Raw genomic sequence first — 6,415 nt, 5'->3', positions numbered from 1 at the left:
ATCGTCGAGGGGACACTGAATAGTGCACGGTACATCCAAACCGTCATCGAACCCATCGTTCTACCATTCCTAGACCGGCAAGGGAACTTGCTGTTCCAACAGGACAATGCACGTCCGCATGTATCCCGTGCCACCCAACGTGCTCTAGAAGGCGTAAGTCAACTACCCTGGCCAGCAAGATCTCCGGATCTGTCCCCCATTGAGCATGTTTGGGACTGGATGAAGCGTCGTCTCACGCGGTCTGCACGTCCAGCACGAACGCTGGTCCAACTGAGGCGCCAGGTGGAAATGGCATGGCAAGCCGTTCCACAGGACTACATCCAGCATCTCTACGATCGTCTCCATGGGAGAATAGCAGCCTGCATTGCTGCGAAAGGTGGATATACACTGTACTAGTGCCGACATTGTGCATGCTCTGTTGCCTGTGTCTATGTGCCTGTGGTTCTGTCAGTGTGATCATGTGATGTATCTGACCCCAGGAATGTGTCAATAAAGTTTCCCCTTCCTGGGACAATGAATTCACGGTGTTCTTATTTCAATTTCCAGGAGTGTATATAACCAGTAAGTGAAATTATTTCTTCTTACAAGACGCAATATTTAATGTCCTTTAAAAAAAAACACACACACACACACAACACACAACACAGTCATGTTTCAGTAGTGCTGTACGATACGTAGTGGATTAGGCTTCGTTTCGACAGGTAGTTGAACCCTTCTGAAAATGTCATTTTCTTATTTTCTACTCTATTTGAGTAATTTTTACGCTACATCTTCTAATGTTCCTATATATCTTCAGTTACTTTTTTAGTTTTTTTCACATTTAGTGGATCTTATTCTCTACCACACGGAACGTGTCAGGTCCGCAAACAAAATACATTTTCTCTGAGAAAACATTCGTACATTTACGTAACTGTTATTTTTTTATTTCTATTCTTAATTTTAGAACAAAAATGGGTAAATGGAACCCAAAGAACATATTTTTGATATCTTCGTTATCTACCAGGGCCATTAATTCATAATGAAGTTAGTCGAATAGTTTTATGGCAGCATAATTTTCTCCTTTCTATGCAAAAGTAAGGTTAGGTTGCGATTAGTGGAGGTTATGTCTGTTCCTAATGTTATACCTTTTTTAGTCCTACTGTTATTTTCAAATTGTGCCTAATAGCCTACGAGAAGTTCTAGGATGGACACCAAAGACTACACTATCCTTGCAACAAGTTCCATTGCAATGAATGGTGTGTATTGTGTAAATAAGTTTCCCACAAAAAAAGTAAATAGAAGTATGCAAAGTAGGTTAGTTTAAAAAATCTTGCTCTACTCGAACGGTTGAGTATGTGTGTGACGTATGATTTACAGTTCAGGTTCTAGTCAGCACCCATGAACAGGTGTTTTTAGTAATTAATTTTACACATTTCCTTTCCCCCATTTTGTATTGTTATTATAATGATATATCTTGTCTGGTGCAGAAGTAAATGAACTGTGCATTTTTGTAAGTTAAGTGCACTGTTTAACTACACCGTAAATTTTGAATAATGTTTGTGGAAATGGCAGACCACAAGGAAAGAGACTTTTATTCGAATCCTGGACGCGGATTTTGGTCAAACTTTTATAGGTATGGAGAAATCAACGACTTTAAGAGTGATGAAGATAAATCATGGGGGCCCATAGACTTGGACTCTACGCAAACATACTGTATGAGTCGTCGAGAGCCTCCGTGTTTAACGTGTGCATGGGCAGATAATGAACTATTGGCATAACTGTCAAGATAACGCAAAATTTGCACACGAAGGCGACAGTTGGAGAATTGTGACTCAGTTGACAACCCAGTACAAAAGTTCTAACGCGGCAGCACATCACTTTCACTCACACGAGGGCATAAAAAATTCTATTGCATCCACTGCACCTCACGTTTTATGTGATTCTGGCAGGTGATACTGATGGGTGACGATATAGCCACACGAAAGATTACTACGTTTTCACTTACGGATTGTTGTTAATGTGGGAGCTGTAAAAATATTTACACGTATTCTTGCGAAGAAAAACAAAGTAGCAACATCGAAGTGGCGAGGTATTGTCAGGGAGATAAATCTTATTCAGCTGTCAGGGGAGTGACGATGGGTTTGATTCGTTCACATCCAAACTGCTTCCCTGATGAGCTGCCTGCTTCTGGCGACGAGTGGTATGTGCTGGTTTCATAAGATGTCATGGTAAGTAATGCTGTGCTCGCCAGAAGGACTAGCTTTGCTTTCGTTTTTGGCAGGCAGCCATGCGTCGTACAAGACAATATCTGACGATGTTTCCTTTCTTGCAAATAAACATCTATACATATTACTGAAGTAAAGTCTGACGCCGCTTTTTCTGTCTGTATGAAAAAGGCTACAAGATATACTGTAGGGATTTTGATAGAGTTTTCACTAATAGATAGACTGATTCACAAGGAAAGTTTGTACATTCGGTGCTACCAGTGCGAAACCGGGCGGGCCGCTAATTGCTTTATACAATAAAGGAATTATTCAGCGGATTAAAGGGCACCTCTGAACGATTCGTTAGGAACAAAAACGTTCTGTAACCACCACCATACGTCTCGGAAGATTCACCAGCAGCTTATTGCATTCATATATTTGAAGAAGGCTTTCGGTAATGTGGAATGAAATGAAATGTTTTCCATTACTAGGTGGAGTGATGTCAACTAGAGCAGGGGTGTCGAACCCGCGGCCCACAGGATGCATGCGGTCCAAAGCAAGTATCAGTGCGGCCCAAGAAGTGAGTCTTCATCCTACGATCAGTACAGTTATAATAAACAGAACATCCACAATTTGAAACTCTCCCACATAGTGACATGAGTTAACCACATATATATCCGATAGTCCCCTGCCACCTTTTTTTTTTCTCTTCTCGGCGGTTCTTGTCAGTGTTAAGTACAGGGTGTCCCAAAAAGAATGATCCGATTTTAAATAAAATTGTTTATTGGGAAGAAGGGCTTAACACCAACAAATTGCACACTAAATTACTCAGAAAAGATAGAAGTTTATCAAAATCCATCATAAATGTTCAATATGTCCTCCATCGGCTGCACGGACGACATCTATCCGATAGCCGAATTCATCCCAAACTGAGCGTAAGGTGTCTTCTGTCACTGAAGCTACAGCAGTTCATCAATGTCACGAGGTAAGGGAGGAACGGAAACACATTGTTTAACACATCCCCACAGGAAGAAATGGCTCTGAGCACTATCGGACTCAACATCTTAGGTCAGAAGTCCCCTAGAACTTAGAACTACTTAAACCTAACTAACCTAAGGACATCACACACACCCATGCCAGAGGCAGGATTCGAACCTGCGACCGTAGCAGTCCCGCGGTTCCGGACTGCAGCGCCAGAACCGCACGGCAACCGCGGCCGGCACAGGAAGAAATCACGTGGTGTTAAGTAAGGGGATCAAGGAGGCCAAGAGTGTAAAGCCTGGTCTCGCGACGCCCTATCCAACGTCGAGGCACGTTGGCATTGAGGAAACTGCGCTCGTAGCGACATCTAGCGGATTCTTCTGAAACTCTAGACCATGCTGACTACATCTAGCGCCGTTTCAGTTACCTACTGACATTTGTCTCAATATTATTACAAGTTAAAATCGGGTCATTCTTTTTGGGACACCCTGTATATTTCGTGCAGTCCAAAAGTACTCGTCTTCTTCCAGTGTGGCCAAGATAAGCTAAAAGGTTGGATACTCCTAAACGAGAGGTATAGGAGCTTAATCCATTCTCCTTATACGAAGCAGTTTGGAATAGTCAGCACTAATAGTGTGGTCAAATCAGGTAAGATGTAAGCAGTTGTTGCTCGTTGTTACCATTTACGTTTAGTTTTTGCACTGAAAAAGTAATGAGGGAAACAAAGCGATTGGTAGTTGTTTGTCATGGACAGATAAACAGCATACCATAATTCACCAATAATACTGCAATGTTCGCTGAAAGCTTAATGAGATGGAGCGTGTGCTAAAGTAATGGTACTTCTGCAGGTAGACATGCGGGAAGGGACGAGGGGCTCTTCGATAGGTTTTTACCGTGTCTAAAAGTAAAACAGGAAGAGTAAGAAAGACGTCGTAGCCAGAACTGCAAAATATGACAGGGTTCTGTGCAGAAAGAAGCAGCTGATAACATACAAAAATTTAAATCTTCACACTAGAAAAAGATTCATGAAACGCCACGTTAGGAACATATATTCTGTGTGAGTGTCCTATAATGAGTCAACAAAAACGATGCTTAATGAATAACATAATGATCAACGTTTAAAGAAATAAGATATGTAAAGATGACCTGATAACAACTTGCCTTGCGACTAAATGACAATATAAATAGTGGAGAAAAAACACACTGTTCAGCGACAAATTTGCCTAGAAAGATATTCACTATGTAGCTGCAAGGTGGCCGTGTAGGTAGATTTATTTTTTTCAGCTGGGTGCTCGAGAATGTGCAGTAGTGGTCTGAAAGTTGGGTTGCAAGTTTTTGAAAAGGAGGAAAGTATCCAAAAATTATTGGGAACATCATGTTATTTCGACGTTTTCAACTGCTTTAAAACGTCTTGAAGACGCATTTACTATCAAAGAATTTAAGTCTGCGACGAATTTGTGTGAAAGGGTAAGAAATGTGTCAGCAGAAGAAGAAGAGATGCACTAGCTAATTGTTTCGTAAGTGAGTTTGGTGAAATGTGTTAGTGGGACAACAAAAGGTAAGATGATACATAAGGCTGCCACATTTAAAAGTTCTGTCTTGATTCTTATTTTCGGTAGTTGATAATGCAAATTCGTCTGAAAAAACATTATGCAAACAAATCTGCTGCTGAAACTTCCTGGCAGATTAAAACTGTGTGGACCGAGACTCGAACTTGGGACCTAGGAAGTTTCATATCAGCGCACACTCCGCTGTAGAGTGAAAGTTTCATTCTAAATCTGCTGCTGTTGCTTCTATTTTCTATTTTCTATTGTAAGATGCCAAGAACTATGCCCCTTATATGAAGTCATTAAAGATCACCTAACTCACGTTGAGCGAACAGTAGGGCTGAACAAAGTGACTGACAAGGCACAATGCATCTTGTAGAGGGTATAGTATGGACGTAGTGGAATAATTAATGTCGGGTGATGGTTTTAAAGTAATTCACACGACATGAAAACTTTGTGGAAACGAGTCGATTTACTGGACGCTAGTTTACCCCAGGGAAGTATTTAGAATTGACCGTGGCTGGATGGGGAACGGCGAAGGGAAGGGACAATAGGCAGCTTAGCGCGGCTCAAGCTCTGAGAAAGCGGTAATGCGGCGCGGCATCCAGCCGCCTTAAGACGAGTGACAGCATGGGTGGTTGACCCCGACCCCAGGCTATTGTACCGGGGAAACAGACGGAGAACTTTACGCCTGCTGATAAATATCCGTCGTCCCGTTTTCTGTGAAACATGCGAGAAAGCCGCGCAAAGCTACGGTGGAGCGCTCAACAGAGGTCAAAATATGCGTGTTCGTGGCTATAGCAACTTCACGGTGAATTTACGGTCCGCAGAGCCTGAAGTAAATCAGGTGAACAGCGACAGCATGAAATACGCCGGCCTCCGATGGGAACGTAGGACCAAGAAATTTGAAGTACTCTCCTGGGAATCAGAATTCAGCTATGTACTGAGCAAGATAGCTAGGAGTGAACAGACGAGCGCAGCCTTGCAGCACCACGAGGTCGACCGACGTCCACACAACGACGCCGCTCCGCCACGCTGTATTCGGTGATATTGCGCCCGCTCCGGCCACTGATTAATTTGTTGGATCACGTCGGCAAAGTTTCCACGAGGGTTTCATGGGCTGTGTATTTTAGAATTCTTCTCACACTTCGCATTACGCCTGGGTCAGTTGATAGGAATTACTTTTGAGTTATCGCACTTTACTCCATGGAAACGCAATTTATTACCACTGCCTGATAGAAAGTCTTGTAATGTGATGATTGAAGGTCATGAGTTAAAATAAATTTGTGCTAATCGACCGCATCTGTTTTCAATCAAGTAGTTGAAATCCCAAGTCACTTTCTTAATTAATTGTATGTTCAATATTTGCATCTGGTGTTCAATAGCTGAATATAACATCAATGTGCACCTCTTTTTAATTAAAAGTGATCAATTCTGAATAAATTAATGTCAACAGCCACCGCAATTCAGTCAGGAGTCACAGGGCCATATTACTTTTTGCGTTATCCGATATTGCGGCAGTTTTGCACTCTCTGTTGATCTGTTAGTCAATTAGTTGGAGTGAACACACACCAAAACCAGCTAAGTGACGGGAGGGGTGTTACACTATTTTAGAGCTCTGCTTACTGAATATGGTTTGTTTCAAGTATTATGTTTCTTGATGTAAGTATCACTCTTTCCAGTGACATAGTTATCGATGGCGAT

This window comes from Schistocerca nitens, chromosome 1 (assembly GCF_023898315.1).
Source record: "Schistocerca nitens isolate TAMUIC-IGC-003100 chromosome 1, iqSchNite1.1, whole genome shotgun sequence".
Taxonomy (NCBI): domain Eukaryota; kingdom Metazoa; phylum Arthropoda; class Insecta; order Orthoptera; family Acrididae; genus Schistocerca; species Schistocerca nitens.
This window is presented reverse-complemented; position numbering follows the sequence as displayed.